The following is a 26,363-nucleotide window of genomic DNA, read 5'->3' as shown; positions in this document are numbered from 1 at the left end:
CCATGTATATACCAGTAATACATATTATGCCATATGGTATAAGACATATATATATATTTCACGTGAGTGAATACATACACACACACACACATATATATGTGTGTGTGTGTGTGTGTATATATATATATATAATGATAATGAATGACTATGGTACAGTGGTCTAATACACACACACACACACACATATGAATTAATATGGTACACTGCAAATCATATCTGCAGGCTGGATACAACCACAGAGTTACCAGTTTGGAATTCGGCCTCTATATCTCCCAAACCAGCCAAAATCTCTGAGCCTACACTTGTTAAAACAATAATAATAGCAATAAGCAAGTGTTAGAACAGTGTTACAGATTGAGTTCCAAACTAAGACCTTATCCTTGGTGTAATCAGAAGGAGAATTAGAATGGTGGTAATTTTCTCAGGATGTGACTCAGAGGCATTTGCTGCCCTGTCAACATACAATTTAAAGCCATCCTGTAGCACCAGCAGCAATAGCCCAGTTTATGAAAGCACAGACACAGCATTTCCCACCCTGGTATAAGGTATATGAGAAATGCTTGTTGGAGTACATAGATAGCATTTCTAGAGACCTGTAAGTCACCATTCTTCAAAGAGTCTGTGTTCCAAACATTTGTTTATCAAGGTTTTCTGTTTTCAACATGGTCCCAGAAGCAATGATATAAATAGAACCACAGAAGCCATACTGCCAATGGATTACTTTATATTTGCAATGAAAAAGAGTAGCAAAGAAGGCTGTTGCAAATATACTGGTGTGCTGCTTCAATCCCACAAACTTCCTTTGCCCTAGTGGCCCTGGTCAGAAATAAACCTCTAGTAGGCAGGCCTTCAAAGAGGAGCATGGACACAAGGGTGATTGAGAAGAGTGTTTAATAGCATGATTTCTGAAGTCCCTCTAATCACACACTCTGGACTTTTCATTGGCATTGTCCCAGGAATGGCCTTTCTTTGAGCCTGGGGGCTTTGGGGTTTGGCTTGAAGTAAAGAAGGGAAGGGCATGAATGTGGGGAATATCCTTCCAGCTGTCCTGGAGCTGAAAGGAGCAACAGGACAAGGCAGTTTTCCTTCTTGACAAGGATGTTAGTGCAATGAGGTTGAGAGTGGGAAGGGAACGACATCAGGAAATGTCTCTTAACTTATTTTTTATTTAGGTCAAGGGTCCCCCTCAACCCCCCACTCCTCCTAGGCCTGTCTCTCCCCAGGAGCAGGCTGGAGACATTGCCTTTACATAGTATTTCACTCCTCCAGAAGTTCAGCAAGTACAGCTGACAGCACCCCAGGGGACTCCTACCATTTCCTCAGTCTCCAGGGAGATGCCTCCTGAATGAAAGGATCTAAAAAGAGACACACACACATTTATATACACGCCTTCCTGTTCTCTCAAGCACCAGAATATTTTCTGCTCTGTGCTCCCACACTCCACAGCCTCATTATCTTCTGAGATTTTTCTCTCCTTCCTCATACCACTGCCTCTGCAACCACCCCCACCACACACACAGTTTCCTCTGTTATCTCTGAAGGCTAGGAGAACTACTGAGAAGAGAGGAGTGTTTCTAGAGCTTTATCTTCCTCAGTTCCGCCTCAGCCTCAATGTGTGAATACTAGGAAAGCTGTTCCCGGAAGTGTTGGAGGGCATATCTCTCTTTCCCCACCCTGTTCACTACCCCTCAACCCCCCTCCCTATTGATCACTGAGCCTATCACTCATTTCAAAGCTTCTGTTTAAACCTTTCTTCAGTCAAGACAGCCACAAAAACTTCAAGCTCCTTTTCCTCCTTCTCCCTCTCCTACCCTTTGCTCCACTCTTCCATCCCCCTAGTTCAGGAGACTGGGCTGGTTTTTCTATTTTTTCCCATTGATGAGACCTAAAGCTAAAAGTAAGACAACACAGGTGTTCTACATTTGTTTGTAAACAATATTTTACTTTTTTTTTTTAAAAAAAAGATTTTACTTTTTATCCATGAGAGACACAGAGAGATGCAGAGAGAGAGGCAGAGACACAAGCAGAGGGAGAAGCAGGCTCCATGCAGGGACCCTGACATGGGACTTGATCCTGGGTCTCCAGGATCACGCCCTGGGCTGAAGGCGGCGCTAAACCCCTGAGCCACTCGGGATGCCCTATTTTACTTTTTTTTTTTTAAGATTTTATTTCTTTATTCATGAGAGACACAGAGAGAGGCAGAGACGCAGGCAGATGGAGAAGCAGGCTCCATGCATGGAGCCCAATGTAGGACTCGTCCCGGGACCGTGGGGTCACGCCCTGGGCCGAAGGCAGCCGCTCAACCGCTGAGCCACCCAGGCATCCTTATTACTATCTAAATAATATACTAAATGACTTTCTTCAACCTCCAAGCCTCTCCTCAGGTGAAGCACTTTTAAATATAATGCAGTGGCTCCAGCTGTTAATCTGAAAAGTACAATAAAAACACTACAAGAGCTCTTCCGCCATCATTGGCACCGTCCTTGGCACAACTCGCTCAGTGGCTCTGCCTGAGAGAATCCACCGCCCCCCACCACCTGGCAAACCTCACAGCAGACGGGATCCGGGCCATGATGGACAAGAAGGCCAGCATCTGAAACATGTCTATCATTGCCCACGTGGACTACGGCAGATCTACGCTGATGGACTCACTGGCGTGCAAGGTTGGTATCACTGCCTCGGCCTGCGCTGGGGATACCTGCTTCACAGATGCCTGGAAGGGCGAGCAGGAATGCTGCATCACCAAGTCAAGGGCCATCTCCCTCTTCTATGAGCTCTCAGAGAACAACTTGAACTTTATCAAGCAGGGCAAGGATGGCTGCAGCTTTCTCATCAACCTCATCAATTCCCCCTGACATGTGGACTTCTCCTAGGAGGTGACTGCCACCCTCCATGCCACCGGTGGTGCCTTGTGGTGATGGACCATGTGTCGTGTGTATGTGTGCATGTGGACACATGCAGACAAAGATGGTGCTGTGGCAGGCCATTGCTGATCATAGCAAGCCTGTGCTGATGATGAACAAGGTGGACCGGGCTCTGTTCAAGATGTAACTGGAACCTGAGCAGCTTACCAGCCTTCTGGAACATTGTGGAGTGTCAATATCATTTCCACCCATGGGGAAGGGGAGAGTCATGCCGAGGGCAACAACATAACCCACCCTGTACTTGGGACTGGTGGCTTTGGGTCTGGACTCCATGGTTGGGCCTTCACCTTGAAGCAGTTTGTAGAGACGTATGTGGCCAAATTTGCTGGACGTGATGAAGAAGCTGTGAGGCGACCGGTATTTTGAACCAGGCCCTGGCAAGGATTTGGCAAGTCAGCACGAGGCCTAATGGCAGGAAGGCACCACAGCTGTTCTGTCAGCATCTCTCAGGTGCTTCAAGGTGCTTGACGCAACCATGAGCTTTAAGAAAGGGCAGACAGCAGGCTGATTGAAAAGCTAGACAGTGAAGACCAAGACCAAGAAGGCAAACTGCTCTCAAGGCTGTGATGTGCTGCTGGCTTCCTGCCAGGGATGCTCTGCTGCCAATGATCACCATCTATCTGCTCCATCTGCTGTGATCTCCTGCACGAGGGGCCCCTGGCAACGAGGCAGTCTGGGCATTATAAGCTGTGACCCCAAAGGTCCCCATATGATGCACACTTCCAAAATGGTGCCCACCTCTGACAAAGGTCAGTTCTACACCTTCAGCCATGTGTTCTCAGGTCTGATGCTCACTGGCCTGAAGGTCAGGATCATGGGGTCCAACTACACCCCTAGGAAGAAGGTGGACCTGTACCTGCAGGCCATCCAGAGAATGATCCTGGTAACTGGCCGTTACGTGGAGCCCATCAAAGATGTGCCTTGTGGGAACATGGTGGGTCTGGGAGGCGTGGACCAGTTCCTGGTGGAAGACTAGCACCACCAACACATGCAAGTCATAAGGTTCAGCCTGAGCCCCACTGTTCAGGTCACTGTGGAGGCCAAGAATCTGGTGGCCTCCCCTTCCCAAGCTAGTGGAGGGTCTGAAATAGCTGGCCAAGTCAGACCCCATGGTGCAGTGCATCACAAGGAGTCAGGGAGCACACCATTGCAGAGGCTGAGGAGCTACACCCAGAGATCTGTCTGAAGCACCAGGAAGAGGAACACGCATGCATTCCCGTCAAGAACTCTGACCCCATAGTCTCCTACTGCAAGACTGTCAGTGAGAAGTCGAATGTGCTGTGCCTGCCCAAGTACCCCAACAAATGCAATCAGCAGTACATGAAGGCATGGCCCTTCCCTGAGAGTCTGGCCGAGAATATAAATGGGCAGGACGGCCACCCATCAGGAGCTCAAGCAGCAGTCCCACTATCTGGCCGAGAAGTGTGAGTGAGATGTGGCTGAGGCCCATGTGATCTGGTGCTTCAGGCCCGATGGCACTGGCCCCATCGTCCTCACTGACATAACCAAGGGTGTGCAGTACCTCAGTGAGATCAGGATAGCACAGTAGCTGGCTTCCTGTGGGCCACCAAAGAGAGGGCTCTATGTGAGGACAACATGTGTGGTGTGTGCTTCGATGTCCTTGATGTGACCCTGCATGTGGACACCATCTACCTCAGAGGTGGCCAGATCATCCCCGCTGCCCAGCACTGCCTCTACACCAGTGTGCTGACTGCCCAGGCCTGGCCTATGAAGCCTATCTACCTTGTGGAGATTTAGTGTCCAGAAGAAGTGGTTGGTGGCATCTACAGTGTCCTGAACAGGAAACGGGGTCACATCTTTGAGGAGTCCCAGGTGACTGGCACCCCGTTTGTTGTAAAGGCCTAACTGCCCATGAATGAGTCCTTTGGCTTCACAACTGACCTGAGGTCCAGCACTGGTGGTCAGACCTTCCCCCAGTGTGTTTTTGACCGCTGGCAGATCCTGGTTCAACAACACCAGCCACCCTAGCCAGCTGGTGGCAGAAACAAGCAAGCATAAAGGCCTGAAGGGAGGCATCCTGGCCCTGGACAACTTCCTGGATAAACTGTAGGCAGCCTTCCCTGTAGCCAACCACCCTCGGTGGGACTCAGCATAGCCCCTGCACCCGGCCGATGATCAACCACAGCAACATTCTCCATGACACCTCAAGACTGTTCAGACAGTGACACTCCATCTGACAGGTTCTGGGGCCCACTCAATGTCATCACTCAATGTGAATACTTGATGCCACTTCTTACAATATTTATTTCAAGATTTCAGAGGGAAGAGAAATGCCCGGGGGGACTTATTTGGCCGGTGGGAATGGAGAAGTGGGATGGAACACTCAACACATTTTTTTCCATTTCAGAAACTCAAATGTCAGAAAAAATAATAATAATGCATTAAGAGGTTTATTTGGGTAAATGGCGTAGTGGATTTTCCCCCAGAAAGGGGGAAGGAACAAGCAGTAGACCTTTCTCTTTAGAGAAGAGATACCACACATGTTTGCTAGAAGGCAGGAAACTTCATGCAGTGTCACAATGAGCACCTCCAGCTGTGTTAGTGCCACTGGAATAATATATTTGACATGATGGTGACAAAAAACAAAAAGACCAAAAAAAAAAAAAACCCACTGTGAAAGTATTCAAAAATCCAGAAACATAGATAAAATTGTGTATTTATTGTACTTGTTTAGATTAACAATTAAACCCACTATTTTATTTTATTTTTATTTATTTTTAAGCCCACTATTTTAAATGGAGAGATTCCTCACCTGAAATGTAGTTGTAGTTGAAAGCAGAAATATGTTTCTTCTGTGCTGACATTACAAACACACTACATATTTCCCTGTGACTTAAAAAATTTAACAAGCGGACAATATGATTAGTACACATTCCCCAGTCTTTGGAGCTAAATGGATTAACAAAAGAGCTATTTATCAACACATAAATCCTCCCATGTGGATGACCATTCCAAATTCAGAGTAAGTTTATAATATATTTATAAACCAAAAATAAAGATGATTTTGAATTTTGCATTTTAATGGAATCCTGGAGACTCCAATGAGAAGCCAAGTAGAAAAAGGTCATAGTGTCCTATTTCTCCTTTTCTTTAAAAATGGAATTCCTTTTACATAAATATTCTATCTGTATTACACAATAAATCTAAATAAGAGAGAACTTGTGCTCAGAATCCTGTCACCTCAGCAAAACTAACTTTTCATTTGACCCTGCTCCCTTCTAATTCTGGTGAATAATTGGAATGAGTGCATTCTCCCATTTTCAGTTAATACTATTTGAGAAGCATGTTCCATGCTGCTATGTAGTCTTTGTAATTTGAATTTTAATAGCTACACCATATTTTTAATTATTCCCCAGTTGCTGGCATTTATTTTGTAATCTTTTCCATAATAATTAATACTGTGGCCAATCTTCATTTATTTAGCTTTTTTTCCTTATGGATTATTTCTTCAGAATACATTCTATGAGGTAGGATTAAATAAAGGGCAAAAGCCTGGATGTGAAGAGGTTTTTATTTCACTCAGTGTCCAAGGGGCTCTAGGGACTCCACCCATGGCCTCCCACCTTTTCCATCAGAGACAGACAGTTCTCTATCAGAGGTATATCAAGTGGCTACATTCCCCTTCTAGAATACTGGGACAAGCTGAGAGTCCATTTCAGAAAAATACAGGCTTAAATACTATGACCTTAAACCCATATGAGCTTGCTATATGTTGCTACCAAATGATTCTCAACAAAAAGTAAAGCCAGCACTTTCAGATTATAACAATTTTGCTGGGGGAAAAAAAAGTGACCAAGGAGTGACATTTAGAAAGTTGTATGTCCTATTAATAAATGTAAAATGGTTTTCATTGTTTTAATTTGCATTTCTTTTATAAATTAGTGAGATTGAACCAGTTTTCATATATTTACTAGTGATCTCCTCTTGAATGAAGTGTTTCTTTCCCCAATTCATTTACTAGTAAGGACTTAGTACTTTTATATATTTTATATAATACAGATTTTAAGCATTTTAAATACATGCTAATATTTTCCAGTTTATTTTTTAAATATAATTCTAACATTGTGTTAATAAGCTATAACCACCTCCAATTCTCATAGTATTGCTTCAGAAAGCTTTGGATATAGACTTTGGTTCAAAGGGCAACTTGATTCATATAAATCACTAACATACCTGTTTTCAGAGACAGTAACACAAAATTGTCAAGGGTTGGGATTTTTACAACAAGCCATGATTAAATTATAGAAATATCTTTGGTCAATGCCAAATTTATGTTGTAACTTTTTTTTTCCTGTACCATATAAACAGAATAATCAATGTAGTCTGGGATTTCAGGGAACCTCAATGTAGGTAATGAGGTTGGGGCCTTTGGAACGTGGAGAGAGAGGAGCTGGGCTTTCTTGGGATGACATGAAATAAGGTCATATGGTTTGGAGTAGACAGATGACATATGGACTGGGAAGAACTAAGTTAAGAGGAGTTTCTCTCTTTTCTGCCTTTCTACATTCTCATCTCAACCCCTTTCTGATCACCAGATAAGATTTCCATAGGAAGTAGTTTACAAATATTTTGTGTCTCCTTTCATTTCCTTCTTCTATTCCTCTTTTCCCAAACTCCCTCACTCCTTCCTTCCTCTTCCTTTTCTTATGGCAGGACAGCACAATTACAGTGGAGTTTGATAAGCTGGATCCAGGTGCTATCATTTGATTTTTTTAAAGATTTATTTATGTGTGTGTGAGAGAGAAAGAGAGAGAGAGAGAGAAGAGAGGGAGAGAGAGGAGAGAGAGAAAGCACAAACAAGCATGGGAGGAGCAGAAGGAAAGAGAGACTCTTTAGCAGCCTCCAAACCAAGTGTAGAGCTCAATGCAGTGCTGCATCTCAAGATACTGAAATCATGACCGGAGTCAAAATCAAGAGTCAGACACTTAACTAACTGAGCCAATCAGGTGACTCGCTACCATTTGATTACTTGACTTTTACCAGATTACTTTTTGAATCTCCATTTCCTCTTCTAAAGGGAGACAATAATAGTACCATTTCTAGAAGGCTGTCATGAAGATTAAAGAAGAAAAGTGTTTAAATGCTTAACACAGTATGGTAGACTATTTTATTCACAACTATTTGGTGCTCCCACCAGGGGGAGAATTAGACTCTCCAATCCTACTAATGTCAGCTTTGGCCAGGAGACTTGATTAATCAATGAAATATGAATGGAGCTGACATATGACACTTTGAGGCAGAAAACTTAAGCCAGTACACAGTTTGTCATGTTTTCTTTTCCCTCTGCCATAACAACCAGCAATGTTCCAAAAAGAAACTGTTCTATCACTGAGTCCAAAAGTAAAGAGGACTTCGAATAGTCACCGTCAACATGCAGTGGGCACATAGCATGAGCAAGGAAAAAAAAAACTTTGTTACAAGTTATAAGCCACTGAGCTTTGAGGGTTGCTTATAATCTAGCCTATATTGATTGATTAAAACAGTATCTAGTATGTTGTAAGAGCTTCTATAACGACTGGTGAGCTGTTAGCCAATGTCCAGTGCTCAGATAGGCATAAAAGACATTTGGGTTCTGACCAGCCAGAATGGAGTGTCCTTGGTCACACATAACAACAGTTTCAAAATACATGAAGTGAGAACTAATAGAAATGCAAGGAAAAAAGGACAAATCCACAATTACAGTCAGATATTTCAATACTTCTGTCTCAACAATCAACTGAACAAATAGACAGAAAATCAATAAGGACATAGAATACTTGAACCACCACCAACTTGATCTATTTGACAATTATAGACTATTCCATCCAACAACAGCCAAATACACATTCTTTTCAAGTGCACACAAAGCAATCAGCAAGATAAACTATATTCTGGGCCATTTAACAAATCTTAATTGAAATCATTCAGAGTATATTCTCTGACTCCAGAGGAACTAGAAATCAATAAGAGAAAAATGTCCAGAGAATTCCTAAATATTTGGAAATTACACTACACAATTCTACACCTGTGTACCAACAAAATAACAGGAAAACTAGAAAACATCTCAAAGAATATGAAAACAAAAACACAACATAGCAAAATTTGTGGGGTGAAGTAATAAGTGTACTAAGAAGATCTCTAACTTAAAATCTTATCTTGGGATCCCTGGGTGGCGCAGCGCTTTGGCGCCTGCCTTTGGCCCAGGGCGCGATCCTGGAGACCTGGGATCGAATTCCACATCGGGCTCCCGGTGCATGGAGCCTGCTTCTCCCTCTGCCTTTGTCTCTGCCTCTCTCTTTCTCTCTGTGACTATCATAAATAAATAAAAATTATAAAAAAATCTTATCTTAAAGAAAAAAAATCAAGAATCAAAGCTTTCAACTTAAGAAGCTATAAAAAAAGAGAATTTAAACCAAAGTAAGCAGAAGGAAGAAAGTAGTAAGAGCAAAAATCAATAAAATAAACTAGGCAAAAGAGAAAATGAATGAAACCAAAACCTAGTTCTTTGAAAAGATCAATGAAATCAATAGACAAGAAGAAAGAAGACACCAATTTTATATATTAAAGAAGGGACATCACTACAGGTTTTATAAATATTAAGAGTATAATAAAGTTTATAATAAATTTATCAATATATTTGACAAATTAAATGAACAAATTCATTAAGAAACACATCAATTCAAGTAGAAAACCTTAGCTTAGCTTCATATCTATTAAAGAAATTAAATTCCTAATATCTATTTTAAAAATTGAAGTCCTAATCTGCACCCAAGTCTAGACCCAGAATACTCTACTAGTGAATTTCATCAAATATTTAAGGAACAATATAATCAATTCTAGATAAACTCCTTCAAAAAATAGAGGGGAGGAAGGAATATATATCCACTCATTTTATGAAGCCAGCATCACTAATATAAAAACTTGTTAAAGATCTAAGAAAACCATTGACCAATATCATTCATGAATGTTCATGCAAAGATCCTTAGCAAAATATTAGCAAATTGAATCCAACAGTGTTAAAAATTATACTATATCATGACTCAGTGAGTTTATCCCCAGAAAATAAATTTCAAATCAACCTCAAAAACTGACTAATGTAATTCACCATATTAACAGGATAAAGGAAAACATAATATGATCATCTCAATAGATAAGAGACATTGCTAAGTATTTCATTTATAATAAAATCTGTCAGCAATTCATGAGAAGGGAACTTCCTAAAGCTGTAGATGGGGACATCTACAAAAGCCTACAATTAACATCATACTTAATTGTAAAAGAGTGTGTAAGAAAATATGGAAGAAAATCTTTAAATCTGGGATAAGCAAAGTTTCTTAAAAATAAGGGAAAATGATAAAAAGTGATCAACTGAACTTCATAGAAATAAAAAACCCTCTGCTCTGAGATAATATCAAAGAAATAAACAGACAAGCCAGAAATTGGAAGAAAATATTTACAAAATGCACATTTCACAAAAGACAGGTATCCAAGATATATAAAGAAGTCCTATAACTCAATAGTATGAAGATAAAAACAATCCAATGAAACGAGGAGCAAATGATCTGAACAGATACTTGACAAATGAAGATACATAAATGGCCAGTAGACACATGAAAAGATACTCCATATCACTAGTCTCTAGGGAAGTGTAAAGTAGAACCACAGTGGATCACTACTACATATCCATTAGAAAGGCTAAAATTAAAAAGACTGAAATACCAATTGTTGGCAGGGACATGGAGCAACTAGGGCGGTCATACACTGCTGGTGGGAACATGAAATGCTACAATTTTTTTGAAAAATAATTAGGCAGTTTCTTAAAAAATTAAATAGGCACTTACCATACAACCTATGCATCGCACTCAGTTATTTAACCAAAACAAATGAAAACTTGTATCACTATATACCCGTACATGAATGTTTGCAACAGCTTTATTCATATAATTCAAAGGTGCAAACAACCCAAATGTCTGTCAACAGATAAGTTGATAAATCACAAGATACCCATATGATAGAATATTACTCAGCTATTTAAAGGAACTACTAACACATGCCACAGTATCAATGGTCAAAAGACACTAGACATAAAAGAGTACATGTATATGATTCTAACTATATGTAATTCTAGAAAGGCAAAATCTAATCCATAGTTACAGAAAGCACATTAGGGGTGCTTAAGATTAGGAGTCGTGGGTCAGGGACCTGAACTGAAAATGGGTACCTTACAACATCTTAAGGTGATGAAAATTTGTTTCCTGACTGTGGTTGTACAATGGTTGTATTTACTTATTAAAACGCTTTAAACCATGGTGCCTGGGTAGCTCAGCTGGTTAAGCATCTGCCTTCGTCTCAGGTGATGATCCCAGGATCCTGAGATCAGGGGTCCTGGGATTGAGCCCTGAATCAGGCTCCCTGCTCAGTGGGGAGTCTGCTTCTCCTTCTCCTTCTGCCTCTCCCCCAGGCATGTGCCTGCTCTCTATCTTTTACTCTCAAATAAATAAAATCTTAAAAAAAAAAAAACACCTCATTAAACCATAGCTTAAATTGGGTGCATTTTATGGAAATTTATCTCCTTAAAAAAGTTACAGATAGTGCTCTAAGGGCACACACTCTGAACCTATCAGCTTGGGTTAGAAATCAACCAATTCTTGGACATTCTTATTAGCTGTACAACCTTGGACAATTTACTTAATCTCCCTTTGCCTCTCAGTTTTATCATCTACGGCAATAGGATAGTAACAGCACCTACTTCACAGAATTGTTGTTGGGATTAAATGAGTCAACACACATAAAGTTCTTAGATCAAATGGCAAGTATTAATATTATTACTGTGATTTTTATTGGTCACCTGACCATTCACAGAAAGGTACAAATATTTGAAAATAGGGCACTCTGTGTTGTTCACTGTTCTTCATTACATCTTGTTCACTGTTCATCTCCTATATCAAGCACAGGATGATATACATAGTGGGTATTTGATAAATATATATATATTTTTAGTGGATGAACTGTGAATAAATACTGTGTTTCTCTTTGGGGTGATAGAAAAGTTTTGACGATGGTTGCACAACATTGTGAATGTAGTTAATGCCACTGAAATATGGTTAAAATGGCATATTTTATATTATTTATATTTTACCATAATAAAAGAAAAATGTTTATATACCTAATGAAAAAGAACCTACAGCTTTAGATTTCAGCTCTGCAGAGGCTATGTATAACCTCAGAAGAATCACTATAGCTTTTTTGTCTGTGGCTTAAATGTGGAGGAAGACATTCATTTGTAGTGTCCTTTAAGGTCTTAAGATGAGGATATTGTGAACATCTTGACAGAAAAAGTGAAAATTTGGATCTACCATGAGGTACATTAATAACCAAAAAGTCTCGATATATCAAGCATTTGTCTAGTAAGATAAAATTTCCACCAACTAAGCTACAGCTTACTTCCCACACTAAAGCTATAAAAATATGGGAGATTCAGCACCTGTTAGTAAAATTATGAATTGAAGTATCTTGAGTTCCGGTGTTAAGTTGCTCAATAACATTCTTCTTTAGGACTTATATAACATGATTTGCTTGCATATCTGCAATACTTCTAATAAAAATAACAATTTTGTGGATACGGTCAGTTTTTAGGAAATGTTCTCAAAGTGACAGCTTGAAAACTATCATCAGTTTATTTCAAACCCTTCAAGCACGTGAATGAGTGTTCATTTTATGGCTATAAAACTTTCACATGTTCCTCCTTCCCTTGGTGGAAATTACTTAAGAACTAAAGATGTCGGGCAGCCTCGGTGGCTTAGTGGTTTAGCGCTGCCTTCAGCCCGGGGTGTGATCCTGGAGACCCCGGATCAGGTCTCACATTGGGCTCCCTGCATGGAGCCTGCTTCTTCCTCTGTCTGTGTCTCTGCCTCTCTCTCCCCCTCTCTGTGTCTCTCATGAATAAATAAATATTAAAAAAAAAAAAAAAAAACTAAAGATGTCTAAAATGATTAAAACCCCATAACAAGTACAGAGGAAGAAGTTTTTAGTGGTTAGATTAGTTTAGACTAGTATGTAGTAATACTTCCTACCATAAAGACAGAATAAAAAGATACCCAATAGTTTCACTCAAAAGGAAAGTTTTATTCATTTTTTTCCTCCTCATTTCTCTCTCTACTGCTGCATGGTAACCACTGGAGAAAAGAGGAGGCGTGTTAGATTCCACAGTGGCATCTGCACTGACGTCGAGCAGCGCTCTGCGGCTTGCTGTGTATTTTGGCTCTGGTAGACTAGCTAAACTTCCATTACCTTATTATCAAAATACCACAATGATAAGAGTTCCTCTCCCCCAAGGAATATATTTCACTTTACAGTTACTAATCAGCAAAGAGCCACAGGCAGATTTTTTTTTTTTTTTTTTTTTTTTAAGAAAAGAGCTAAATGAACCATATGTATTATTTTCTTTACATAGGCTAAGGCTTTGAATAGAATAACAGGTGGGAGTTTGCAAGATATTTTAAATATTTCAAAGAGCCCAGTAAAAATTCTGTCAATACTAAGACAGAGCTTCCTGGTCCTACTTTTGGCTTCCAATTTTCATAGCATGCTGATTAATTAGGGGTTATATGTTTCTAAGTAGGAATGGAGAAGTAAATTATTACATGATAAATATAGTTTACTAGAGAGATTTTTTAAAATAAATATGAGGTCCTTATAGGAAAAGGATAATGAAACAAATCCTTGGTGATTAAAATGATGGGAACCGGGAGCCTATACTAATTATTCGGTAAGTAGTCATCTTTCTATACTGTTGCTGCCTATGTATTTATTATTTGTGATTTATACCCTACCATTTTCTGAAGACATTTAAATGGTCTCACACTAGCTAAATATTCTTTCAATACTTGGGTTACTTTACTACTTGCCCAATGAGATGATAGAAGCCCTAAGGAAAAGGAGGACCAGTCTTAGATGTCTCTGAACTTCACTGTTTTTCTAAACAGGTGTTTTCTGGTACAGAGTAGGTGGTTTCACCTTGTCCTAGTCACTGACCAATGGGTCGTTGGAGGAATATTCTGGTCAGGTCCATGTGTTGCCCTATTTCAGCAAACACTTACCAAGAGCCTACTGTGTGTCAATCCCTGAAACTAGTGTGAAGTGTAATCAGGTGATGGGAACACACATTAAAGGAATTTGTAGAGTGCTCAAGGGAAGGGAACAGTTTATGCAAAAGGCATGAGGCCGGAAGAGCTAGGCTGGTCTGAGGCACCAAAAGGACAGCAGATTTAGGTTCTGTGGAAGCAGGAGAGCACAGAATGAGATGAGCTTGGAGAGGCTGGCAAAAGCCAAATTATGCATGGCCTTGTAGGTTATAGTAAGAAGCTCTTAAGAGTTTACTCTCTGACTGTTCTGAGAGTAGGGCTGGGGAAAGGGTGGTAAGAAGTATGTCGGAGAAATGAGTTTGGAGACCAAGTATTGGCTTAGACCAAAGTGGCAGAAGGGGGATGAAGAGAAGTATGTTTGAGATTTATTGTGAAAGTAGGAACCATAGGGTTTACAGATGGACCAGATGCAGGAGATAAGGGAAAGGGAGAAGTTTCTGGCTTGGACAATTGCATGAAATGGAATGCCCCCTTTACTGAGTTGCAAGATTGGGAAAGAACAGGTTGAGATGGGAAGTCTTGAAAGGGAATCAAGAGTTTGGTTGTGGCTGTATTATGTTTGAAATGTCTGAAAGACATTGAGAGAGATGTCAAGTTAGTAATTACAAGTCTGGAGCCTATTAGATATATATGGTTGATCAGCATATATTGATGATATTTAAATATGTATTACAGGAACTCTGTATTTTAGAGATTCCAAAGGAAAATGTAAGGAGATAGAGAGGAACAGGGAAAGGAAGTAGAAAGGATACCAGAATGTGTAATGTACCAGAGATCAAGAGAAAAGAACAGTCAGCTGAGAATTACGCAGCTCGATGCTACTGAGAAGTGAGCAGGGGGAGAGTAAAGTGACTATCAGACTGGATGCCATCAGGGTCACTGGAGGCCTTAAGCAGGCAGTTTCAGGAATGTGAAGGATGCTGAAGATAGACTGGACAGCAGGTGAAATGGAACAGGTGAGTTTGAGACAGTACAAACAAATAACTTTTGGGGGAGTTTAGGAGAACATGCAAAAAGGAAATTCAAGAGAGACAGATTTAAGGGAGGCAGATGGGGCTGAGACAAACTAAATTTTTAGGGATGCTGAGCTTCCGGTAGCTGCAGAGTATCCAAGTGAAAATGCCTTGCAGAAGGCACAATTGACTGGAGAGAGAGTTTTGAAACCATGTATGTGCAAAGCTTGGACAAGAATCACTAGCCCAGATTCCCTTTTAACAAACCCTGTCCATGTTCAAGGTATGATGTAAAAAATTCAGCACATAATTCCTCTTCCAAACATTCATCTTGGACTACTCAGCATAGCTGGTAACAACTCTAATCTCTAAGATCTACAACAAGCCACCTTAGTCCTTTACTTGGCCCCTCGAGGTTTTTCTGTAAACTAAATTTCTAGAGGTAGCATTTCTGGGCTGCAAGGTATACCTTGAACTGACATATCAGAGGGCAGCTGCGCCCTCATAGGACCGTGGGAAGTTGTAGAAAGCTTACTGAAATATGCTGCCTCTCTTAGTTCCTGCTGTGAGTGGCATGTTCCGTCTGCTGGTTTCTGCAGCCTTTGCTAAATAAATGAGGAGCTTAGTTTCTCCTGAGGTCAGTTAGTGTGACATCTGGGCCATTCTTTCAATATTGGGAAAGGGAGAAGAGCCATGAAGCTCATAGGAGGAGGAGGGGATTTTGAAAGTAGAACCCATTACATATGACTGCTGAAAAATTTCTTCAGTACTTTGATGAAGACTCATAATTCCTTATGGGAATGTTTTCTTGTGAGGGTAGCATGTACGTGTATCTTATAGGCTTCTTTTCCTCTTTTCAAAAACTTTAATATGCACCTACGTAAATAAGTTCCCATCTTATATGAATTGATTCATTTGTCAATAATAACTGCAGAAGCCAGTGTGTGGCCACACTACTCCAACAAAAACACAAAGTATATTGTGTTTCAGCTTAAATATGTGGAGAAGCAGTAACCTTGTTCTTGTTCTAGTGACATCCATTGACTTACATATGGTTTCTCTGTGTCCTGAGACTGTAAGTTCAATGGAAAGGGGACAGGGATACAACATGGGCAGAATGTAAGAGATGATTTATAGTATATACCAAAAAATAAATGTTTTGTTATATTAGATTCCTAGGGCTGCCATAACAGTGTGTCATAAATAGGTGGCTTAAAACAACAGAAATGTATTGTCTCCCAGTTCTGGAGGCCAGGAGCCCAAAATCAAGGTGTCACCATGGCCTTGCTTCTTCTGAAACTTGTAAGGGAATCCTTCTTTGCCTCTTTCTAGTTGTCCAGAAACCTTTCGCATTCCTTGGTTTATAGCTGTGTAATACTAATCTCTGCTTACATCCTTACATGGCATTCTCTAGGTCTTCAGATGACCATCTTTTTTCTTTTTTTTTAAGAACACCAATTATATTTGATTAGAGGCCTACCCTACTCTAGCATGACTTTATCTTAACTAATTACATCTATTTCCAAGTTTTTGTAACACTATTTCCAAATAAGTTTACATCCTAAGGTACTAGAGATTAGGACTGTAACATATTTTTTTAGGAGACACAAGTCAACACTTGACACTTATAACTTTTCACAAGAGAGTGGGAGGGAAGGAAAGAAGGAGGCAGGAAAGAAAAGCGGTAGTTATGGGTAATGGGTTAGGAGGCTACTTATCCCCATTACTGTTTCCAGACCTCTATGTCCTTACCCCTTTATAACAAAAAATTGCATCCTAGGGGCCCCTGCTATTTGGATAAACTACCCTCTCTTCCTTTTTTCTGGTAGATACTGTTATATACTGACCAATTAGTTCTGTCCACTAAATATTGGGCAGGAGTTCTCAAACTCTGTTGTATATTCCAGACCACCTGAGAACTTGGTAAAAATATATAGAAGCCCAGGTCCTATCCTACTTCAACAGGCCTGTCTCTGTATCTTTTAATGGCTCTCTAGGTGATTCTAATAAACTCTGAAGTTTGAGTATGAATGTCCTTGGGCACATGGCATGTAGTCTTTCTACTCCCATATTTGCCATCCACAAAGGTGACTCATCTAATACTAGCTCTCTTATTTCTTGACCTCCTTCGCCCTCAATGACCTTCTATTCCACTCCATCACATCCTGCCACTCCCACAGCCACACTCTGGACCTTGCCAACATTATCTCACTAATCTGGGGTAATTAGTATTACCCAGAATGAGCTGCAACTCTAAAGGGCAGAATTATAAGGTGAGTTCTTTTTTTGCTCCCAATTGCCCTTTCAACCCCCTTTCTAAGCTAGTTCTTGGGTGGGTGGGGGGGGGGGTTGGTTGGTTGTTTTTTGTTACTAGAGCAGACCATTAACTTTTCTGGCTTTCAGGTCATAAAATTTCTTCTTGGAACTCTTGGTCACAAGATCAGTCTCAGTGCGATCATTCAAATGTTCAATAGAATTTGAGCTACGTTCAAAGCTAAAGCTCCTCTCCTCGTCTTGTTATTGTCACTCACTGGTAAGCAGGGGGAGAAGAGTACTTAGGGTTGTTTCTCTTTCCTCTCCATCCTCCCCCCAGTTCAGCTGCCTCTGTATCCTCTGGGATTGGATCAAGAGAAGAGGCTGTCAAGGTTTCACTTGGTTGTCACAGATACAGTCCACCATGGTGGCCTTCGGGACAGCAGAACCTTGGTGCTTACTCTGTCCTTTGATGGGCATTTCTGTGAGTTTTGAGGAGTTATTTCCCACTTGGAACACTCCAGTAAGCTCCCGTGATGGACGCAATGTCTTTCACCTTCTACTGGCTTCCTACAATTTCTTCCTCAGCACCTGGCCATCTGGTGCCTACTCCCTCAAGCTAGTCATGGGATCTGGGATAGCTCCAGACTGGTTCCTCCCATAGGCCTGCATTTAGGCCGGGAGAAATACTCACCAACCCTTGCCTAGCTGCTGGTGGATATGAGCTTGCTCCCATACACCCTTACGTGACCCCTACCACCACACCATTCCCCTCACCCACCCTAACTTGGTCAGAGCTTCTCTTACCAGCCCTTACGCTCTTCAAACTCAAGGAGGCACAATAGAAGCTCTTCAAATGGCTTCCTTAAAGTATCTCTCTCATGTCATTTGAGAGAGGAGCACCAATGCCTTCACCTAGGAGAAAGTGGAAGTAAAAACCAAGGTACTCCAAAAATTCTCCAAAGAACACTTGGCTTTCAGTTTTTCAATTCCAGTGCTTGCACACACTCCAGGTGAGTGATGGATTAAGGGTCATAAGACCAGTCTGACCATCTCTTTGCAGGTCCCACAGAGGCAATATAACGCCTCATTATGGCACCTATTGTTTTCTTCTCAGTCTTTAGGGCCTCAGCCAAAACTAAAACAGAAAGAGCTCCAATTAAACATCCTGTTTACACAGAACACTGCTCCCTAATTTAGAAAATGGCCAGTTTGCTTGTTAAACAATTCTCCCTAGGACCATTATGTGACCTTAAGGGGACCCTTCTCTGATTCATGGTCCCCTTTACTTTCTCCCATCACTAGCAATCTCCTGCTTCCCTCACTGCCCGGTTAGATTTTACAGTCTATTATACTTTCAGTAATTCTCTTGCCGATACCATAATTTCCTTTGTCTCTATCATTTCATAACATCAGTCTGGAAAAATTTCAATCTTGGATAAACTCAAAAGCTCATATCCTCCACACCTGCACCCAGGCAACTGTGCACCACAACTGAGAAACACAAAAGGGCTAGTTGATATGACTATAATTTCCAGGTCACTATCTCTTAGCCCTCAACACAACACTGCCAACAATTCTATTATATTTCTTTGGCCAACTGGCTCTCTTTCTGTCTATAAGGGACATTTCATGTGTTCCCCACTATACTCAACCTTTAATCCCCTACCCTAGTGCTCACTTTCTGTTGGTCTGTTTTTATTGTCTGTTGTTTCTATAGGTTTTTTATTGTCTTGTCTCCTCATGACGTGTTTCCTTTCTCCCTCCAACTTTTATTATGGTAAGTTTAAAACTTACAGAAAAGCTGCAAGAATAAGTACAATGGGCATCTCTATATGGAGATCCACACACATATCTTGGTATACAAACACATACACAGGCAGTTACACATGGCATGATTCAAATTTCTATTGCCATAGTATGCTAATTATAATTGTATAAATACAACTTCACTGCCAGAGCATCAATCTTCAAATCACCCTATAATTAACAAAAGCCCATCATGATTAGTAACAGTGTCCAATCATAACACTTCCTTCAAAATTTGTCAATGACTGGTCACCGCACATGTTATTCAGTTCAAGCATAACAAAGCATACAATTGTGTTGCCTCCTTTTCTCCCAGTGATCAACTCTCATGACACTTTTTAAAAAAGATTTATTTATTTCATAGAGGGGGGCAGAAAGAGAGGGAGAGAATCTCAAGAAGACTCTGCATTGAGTGCACAGTCAATGGGGGAGCTCCATCACATATCCTCAAGATCATGACCTGAGCTGAAATCAAGAGTTGGACAGTTAACCAATGGAGTCTCATATGACACTTTATAAAAATAATATTTGAAAGAGAAAATTGGTCAAAGGAAATGAAAGTGTAGGTAAGAAAAGTGGTAACAATGAAAGTGAAATTTGAATCAAACACAAATAGAGTTACAGAAGAGATAACTGGGAATACTGACACTGCTACCATTAGAAACACTCCAGATATGCAGCCAGAGAAACTTACTAAATGCAGAGTTACCAAGATTAAGGAGGAAAGTGGTTGTGATGAAAAGATAAAAAATGTCTACAAGGAAGTGACATTGGCAGAAACTTCACATTAAAAGAACTTTTGAAAAAATAAATAAATAAAAGAACTTTTGAAGATTTCACAACATTGTAAATGAAAATGATAATGATTCAAGCTGATCCAAACTTAGGAGTATGACAATTTGCAAAGGTACAGAGAAGATGCTTCACTGTAAGAGTTATACGATCAGAGGAACCATACAAACTATTTTAAGTTTTTCAGAAAGAAATATAATACTTCAATCCTTAATTTCTCTAATGTTTTACATTCTAGTGTACCAAATAAAAATTACTTTTACTATTTTTTTTATTTCCCTACATTTATAACTGACCATCATAATGTTTTGACAAAAATGTTTAAAGGTCATGGAACAATGGTAATTTCTCTCACTGATTATGAAAATAATTTTGCACAATTTCACTTTACATGGTCATTTGAGTGCTGCACTACAATGCAAAGTGAGTACTATATATAAATATATATATATATATATTTTTTTTTTTCCCCTGAACCGTTTGAAAAGACTCTATAGTTATCATGATGCTTCACCCTCTAAATAGTTCAACATGTATCTTTCTCTTAAGAACAGGGACATTTAGGACACTTGGGTAGCTCAGCGGTTGGGCCTCCGCCTTCGGCTCAGCAGTGTCAGTATTTTCTAATCGTTGACCCATGATGAGTCCTGAGACAGAGTCCCACATCACGCTCCCTACATGGAGCCTGCTTCTCTCTCTGCCTGTGTCTCTGCCTCTCTCTCTGTGTCTCTCATGAATAAATAGATAAAATCTTTATATATATATAAAAAAAGAACAGGGACATTCTTCTACATAATCACAATACCTCTCTCGCTCTCAAAAAAACAAACATTGATACCATAATGTCTAATATTCAGTACATATTCAAATATCCCCAATTATCTGAATGATATCCTTTATAATGTTTTACTAATATCCAGAATCTACATAAAGATCAGGAATTCCCTTTAATCTAGAATAGTTCCACTGCTTTTTTTCCTTTTTTCTCTCATGATATTGATACTTTTTTGAAGTGTTCTATAAAATGTCCCACTATTTGGATTTGTCTGATTGTTCTCTCATGCTTATATTAAAAATCAGTGTTCTAGAACTTGTTTCTTCCACCTGCCCGACTCCTACTCCCCAGACAGAAATCAGGTAGCTATGGTATGTTATTGTGAAATTTCTACAATGTTCTTCTCTTCATTTTATTCTTTGCTCTCTCTCCTTAACCAGTCAACAAGTAACCAACTGATCCTCTTCTTTGCAAAAAACAAAAAACAAACAAAAACAAAACAAAAACAAATAACTTTACAACCAAATCCCTTGACCCTCTCATACTTTCTTAAGAATGACTGAAATTCATCATCCATTTCTTCACTTGGTTATTTCCAGGACAGTCCGTCTTTTTACTTGTTGGGTGCTTAAATGCCCTCATGTTCTCTATCCCAATCCAAATCTACTCTCAAGACTCAAAATCCTTAAACTAAAATCGAAATGACTACCATCAGCTTAAAAAGACACATCTCCCAGGGGAAGATTTGCCTTTTAGCAAAGCTCTGTGAAGATGTGTGCCCAGTGCCCATCCAGTTCCCAAGGCATAATAGACTCTGATATTTTGTTGAAGTGAATTGACCTATACATAGCTCAGTGGGCAAAATTTCCTAAAGATTTCCAAACCAAACTGTCTTAATTAAAGCACTGCTTTCAGACTTACAACTGTTTCTGCTGATAATAGTTTATACAGGAGAGTGCTAGAGTCTTGGAGGACCAGGTAGGCATTTGAAAAAAATCTTTGAAATATTGTTACTTTAATCTTGACCAATAAAACAGCTCCTTAAAACATGCCTTATCTGCAATCACACTTCAGTAGAAGCTTGCTATATTCAAAAACATATATACCCACATGTATTTTAAAGAACACTACATGGATGATGGTTTTTCCTCCTCTGTTCACCATATCAGAAGGTGTAAAATGTCTGTTAATGGTCATTTTAAGCGTGACCATTTGGTTAAGGTGTTTTGTGTCAGATTTCTCTATTGTCAGATCACCTCTTTCCTTCTGTTATTAATAGTGTATAAGGAGATATTTGGAAACTATGTGAACACGCTATTTTCTAATCGCTGACCCATGATGAGTGGTCAGTGGTGTTACTATCCATTAATAATTATTTTCTTATCAATTAATATTTTGGTGGTTACAAAATGATTTTTAAAAAAGATTTATTAAGAGAGAGTGCATGAGTGGGGGCAGGTGGGAGGCAGAGAAAGGATCTCAAACAAACTTCCCACTGAGCATAGAGCCTGATGTGAGGACCATGAGATCATGACCTGAGCCAAAATCAAGACTTGGGTGCTTGACTAACTGAGCCACCCAAGCACCCCACAAAATGATGTTTTAATGTTATCAATCCAACTACATTTATTCACTGGCATTCCTCTGTAAAAATGAGTTTTCCCTCCCTTCTTGTACCTTTGCCCTTTGAGTATTTTTATCAACTCATGGATTCTTTATCATTCAGTATGTTATAATGAATTGCCATCCTTATTTTTATCATTCAAATTGTCCTATTTGGGCCAGCAGGAGAACCTTTAATCTGGCTTGTGTCCTTTGACATTTCCCATCAGTTTGGGAATGCTTATCTGGTTATTTTTAATTGAGTGTCAGATATTGCATTTAGATAACTGTAAAAGTAGTTTGAGGCCTAGAATAATATTATCTTTCTCCAAGGAGGATTTATATTTGCTTCTGGCAAAAGGTTAAGGCCACTAGCAATCCTAGATCACCTTAATCCAATTGGAGGACCTGAGAGGATTTGAAGCTGGGAGGGCCGAGTCTATTTCTGGTCCCAACTTATAGCCTGTTATCACTCCCCTTGATCTTCCTCAAACTTCAACTTTTATACTTCTTGCCCTCTTAGTCTTAAAAGTTCTATTCAGCGTCTTAGCCCCCTCTTTGGGATAAATGGCTCTAAATGTTTTGCTCACCTCTCTGGGTTTCCTTCTCTCAGATCTTGTTACCTTCATTCTTCATGTTAGCTCCTAGAACGATTTTAAAAATATTTTGTTCAACTTTTGTGGGTTTTCTCAGTAAGAATATGAGCCTGAATTACCTAATCTACTACTGGAAGTGAAAGTTCCCCTTACCTCAGAGTTGACTTTTAAAAGTAAAAATATAGTCATGTCATTTTCCTAATTAAAACAGTTTCAATGACTGCCTATTTTTCTTTCTTTCCTTTTTTTTTTTTTTCTATAGATTCACAATCCCAAGATCAAGAGTCACACGCTCCACCAATTGAGCCAGTCAGGCTTCCCTGCCTATTTGTCTTCAGAATCCTTAATTAGGCCTGAAGGTCTACATCCCCAAATCATCTCCAGCCATTGTTCCTCTCACTTTCTACTTTCCAGACCCACTCACTGGTTTTTTTCTGCATGCCACACCTTCACAATTCTGGCTTTGCACATGTGGTTCCCATCCCTTGATCATTGTTAATTGCTCCCACCCATCTCCCTCTGATCTAGTTAATGCTTAATCATCAGAGTTCAGCCAAATGTTTCTTCACCAAAGAAGGTTTTCCTTGTTCCCTCAGACTAGGTTGGTCTCTGTCATGGCACCCTGCTCTTCTTCACCAAAGCACTCACTGAAGTGTGTGATTATATGTTGATTTGAGTAAAAATTGTTTTAGCATCTGGAAGGATGCTAAATGAAGGCAGGGATCCTGCCCATTTTGCTAACCATTGCATGCCCAGCAACTACTTATAGCAAGTATTCAATAAAATAGAGGAATGAATAAAAATGATCAACAAGTCCTTTTCTGGGCCACTCATCTATGCAATTAGCCCATTTATTTCCACCACCAGGACTGCACCTAGGGTTTTGGTGATGTAGCTAAAATTTCCTGGCTTTTAACTTGGAAGTCTGATTTTTTTTTTAAAAAAGTTTCAGTTTCCATTTTTCTTATGGTCTCACTGATTTCATTTCAAAAGAGCATTATTTTTGACCAAAGAAACATTTTTCAGTGACTTCACAGAACTTTAACCAAGGGGTTACCTTGGCTTCAATGTAAACATACTTATCATTGAGAACAAGTCATTCAGGTGCTTGATCTCCAATTTAGCTAACTCTTCAGAAAGTGAAATATAAGAGTTTCAGGCAGGTGATGAAGACAAAATAGTACAGCAAATAATATTGCAAATATTTTCTTTTGCTTAATATAGATTTTCCTGGTAGAGTAAATTTTCATCTGCTTTGCATTTGAAAATAAAAGACAGCTGCCTCTTCAGAGGCTTGTAGGCAAGAAGTCAATAAATAATGGGAACTCTAAGTGATAATACAGGATTTTTGTTTTAAAGGCAGATGTATGCTTACTTTGCTAGAAACTTGCATGAGCCTTCACTGATATTTTATTTTCAAATTTTACTATGCTTGACTTGGAGTTGGCTTATTTTTCCCCTCTAAACCCATAAAACATACAAATGTCAACCGTTTCATTTCTTTAGCCTCAAAGTAATTTCTTATTCAGTCAGCCTCCCTGAATGGGATCTTCACTGACAAAACCGGGTAATAGGAACTGTAAATTAGCTTAGGTTTATAGGAATTACAGTTTATCTCTCCTGGAGAACCACCACTGGACAACACCTTACTTCCAAGCTTTGTGAAAATAAATCTCCCTCTTCTGCAAATGCAGAACACAGTCCAATACTTTTTTTTTTTTTAAAGATAGACTATTAAGCCCTTCTAATTAACCTTCATGTCAAATGAAGGAACCAATGTGTTTGCTCTATAGCTTTAGAAATGGGGATACCCTTAGGTACAGTAGCAAGCAGTGCTAGCTTCTACTCTTAGTTCTCCTCTTCATTATCCAACTGCCTACTAACCATCTCCACTTGAATATCTATTATATCTCAGTCTTCACGTATCCAAAACTACATTGTTTCCCCTTGTTCCCAAAAGCCTGCTTCCCACAATCTGCACCATCTCAATGAATGACAACTACATTCTTCTAACTGCTGAAGCTACAAAGTGAGGGGTCATTCCTGGCTCTTCAGTTTCCCTCATACCCCATACCCAATTCAACAGCAAATCCTCTCAGTTCTACTCTCAACATGTGTCCAGAATCTGACGAGATCGGGTGCGTTCAGGGTGGTATGGCCGTAGATGTGTCCAAAATCTAATCACATCTCATCACTACCACAGTTACACTTGTCCAGCCACAATACTTTCTTCCCTAGACTATTAACTAATCTTCCTGCTTTCACTCTTCCCACCCTACAAGGTTCTTCTACACATAGCAGCCAGAATTATTCTTTTAAAACGTAAATTATAATTTCTACGTCAAGGTAGAATCCAAAGTCTTTACCATGGGCCTAAAAGGTATGAAATTTGGCCACTCCTTTGACCTCTTCAGCAGAACTCTATTTTGTTCATTCCACTCCAATCAAACTGGCTTTTGTGATTTTCCTCTAACATGCCAAATTTACCTTGACCTCAGAGCCTCTGTATATGCTGTTCTGTTTACCCGGAATGTTCTTCCCCTAATATTCTCACTGCTAGCTCCTATATCTTCCTCAAGCTTCTGCTAAAATATTTCCATTTAGGAAATGTCTTTCCTGCACAGCACATTGTTTTTAAAAAGCATCTCATTCCCTTAATCACAGTTTTTTAAACACCTTGGCCAGAGTGACTATATATTTCAGGGCAGTCCTGGTTTCATCTGCATTTTCCTGACATTATTATAGATAATTATTCTCAAAGTGTTCTTATTTGATAAATTATGTGACTGTATACCTTTACCATGTCTTAGTCTTACAGCTTTCATCATCACCTGATACTACTTGTCTATCTCTTACCATTAGAATGTTGATAAGAGTTAACCATTTTATTCTCTGCTATATCCCTAGCACTTAGAAGTGCCTAGAACACATACCCAAATATGTGGTGAATGAATAAATGAACAAATGAATAAATGAGCTGGGGTCATTAACTCCTTATGTTAAGTGCTCTTCTGCAAACTTAGGGAGGAAAAGATAAGACACAGTTCCTATCCCATGCGCAAGTTCCACCTGAGAGATTCTGATTTGACTGGTCTTGTGTAGAGACTAGAAATGTCTATTTTTAAAGCTACTCAAGTAATTAATTGTCACATATAGGTCAACCTGAAATCCTATGGCCTGGGAGCTATCTACCTAGTGGAGGAGTCAGATGAAAGGCAGGTAGGACGGGCAGCCCAGGGGGCTAAGTGGTTTAGTGCCGCCTTTAGCCCAGGGAGCAGGCTCCCTGCATGGAGCCTGCTCCTCCCTCTGCCTGTGTCTCTGCCTCTCTCTCTGTGTCTCTCATGAATAAACAAATAAAATCTTAAAAAAAAAAGAAAAGAAAAGAAAAGAAAAGGCAGGTAGGAATCAAAACCATCTCTCCTCAGCAAATGGCTAAGATAATCCAGTATGCCAAAACCACCATTTTAAGTTTAGACGTCAACATGAAAATTTATATTATGTACATGATACTTCCC

General features: G+C 39.7%; 1 long non-coding RNA gene and 1 pseudogene across 26 annotated transcripts in view; one reads left to right on the top strand and one right to left on the bottom strand.

Annotated features, from left to right (window-relative positions):
• LOC144293648 (uncharacterized) overlaps window positions 1-26,363 on the bottom strand; it is a 99,587-nt gene that overhangs the window by 67,060 nt on the left and 6,164 nt on the right. For 18 of the 26 annotated variants that reach the window (XR_013360837.1, XR_013360836.1, XR_013360844.1 and 15 more), the window contains one exon: window positions 22,843-22,896. The exons of 1 other annotated variant lie outside the window; for it this stretch is intronic. This is a non-coding gene — a long non-coding RNA (uncharacterized LOC144293648). Of the gene's footprint in view, window positions 1-1,312; window positions 1,356-5,697; window positions 5,778-18,081; window positions 18,190-22,842; window positions 22,897-26,363 lie in introns of all 26 variants that reach the window. 7 more of the 26 variants (XR_013360833.1, XR_013360831.1, XR_013360832.1 and 4 more) reach the window with 5 other exon arrangements.
• On the top strand, window positions 2,352-6,594 carry LOC144294272 (elongation factor 2 pseudogene; annotated as a pseudogene).

This window comes from Canis aureus, chromosome 22 (genome assembly GCF_053574225.1).
Source record: "Canis aureus isolate CA01 chromosome 22, VMU_Caureus_v.1.0, whole genome shotgun sequence".
NCBI lineage: Eukaryota > Metazoa > Chordata > Mammalia > Carnivora > Canidae > Canis > Canis aureus.
The sequence above is the reverse complement of the archived record's forward strand: the minus strand, read 5'-3'. Positions and strand labels throughout refer to the sequence as shown.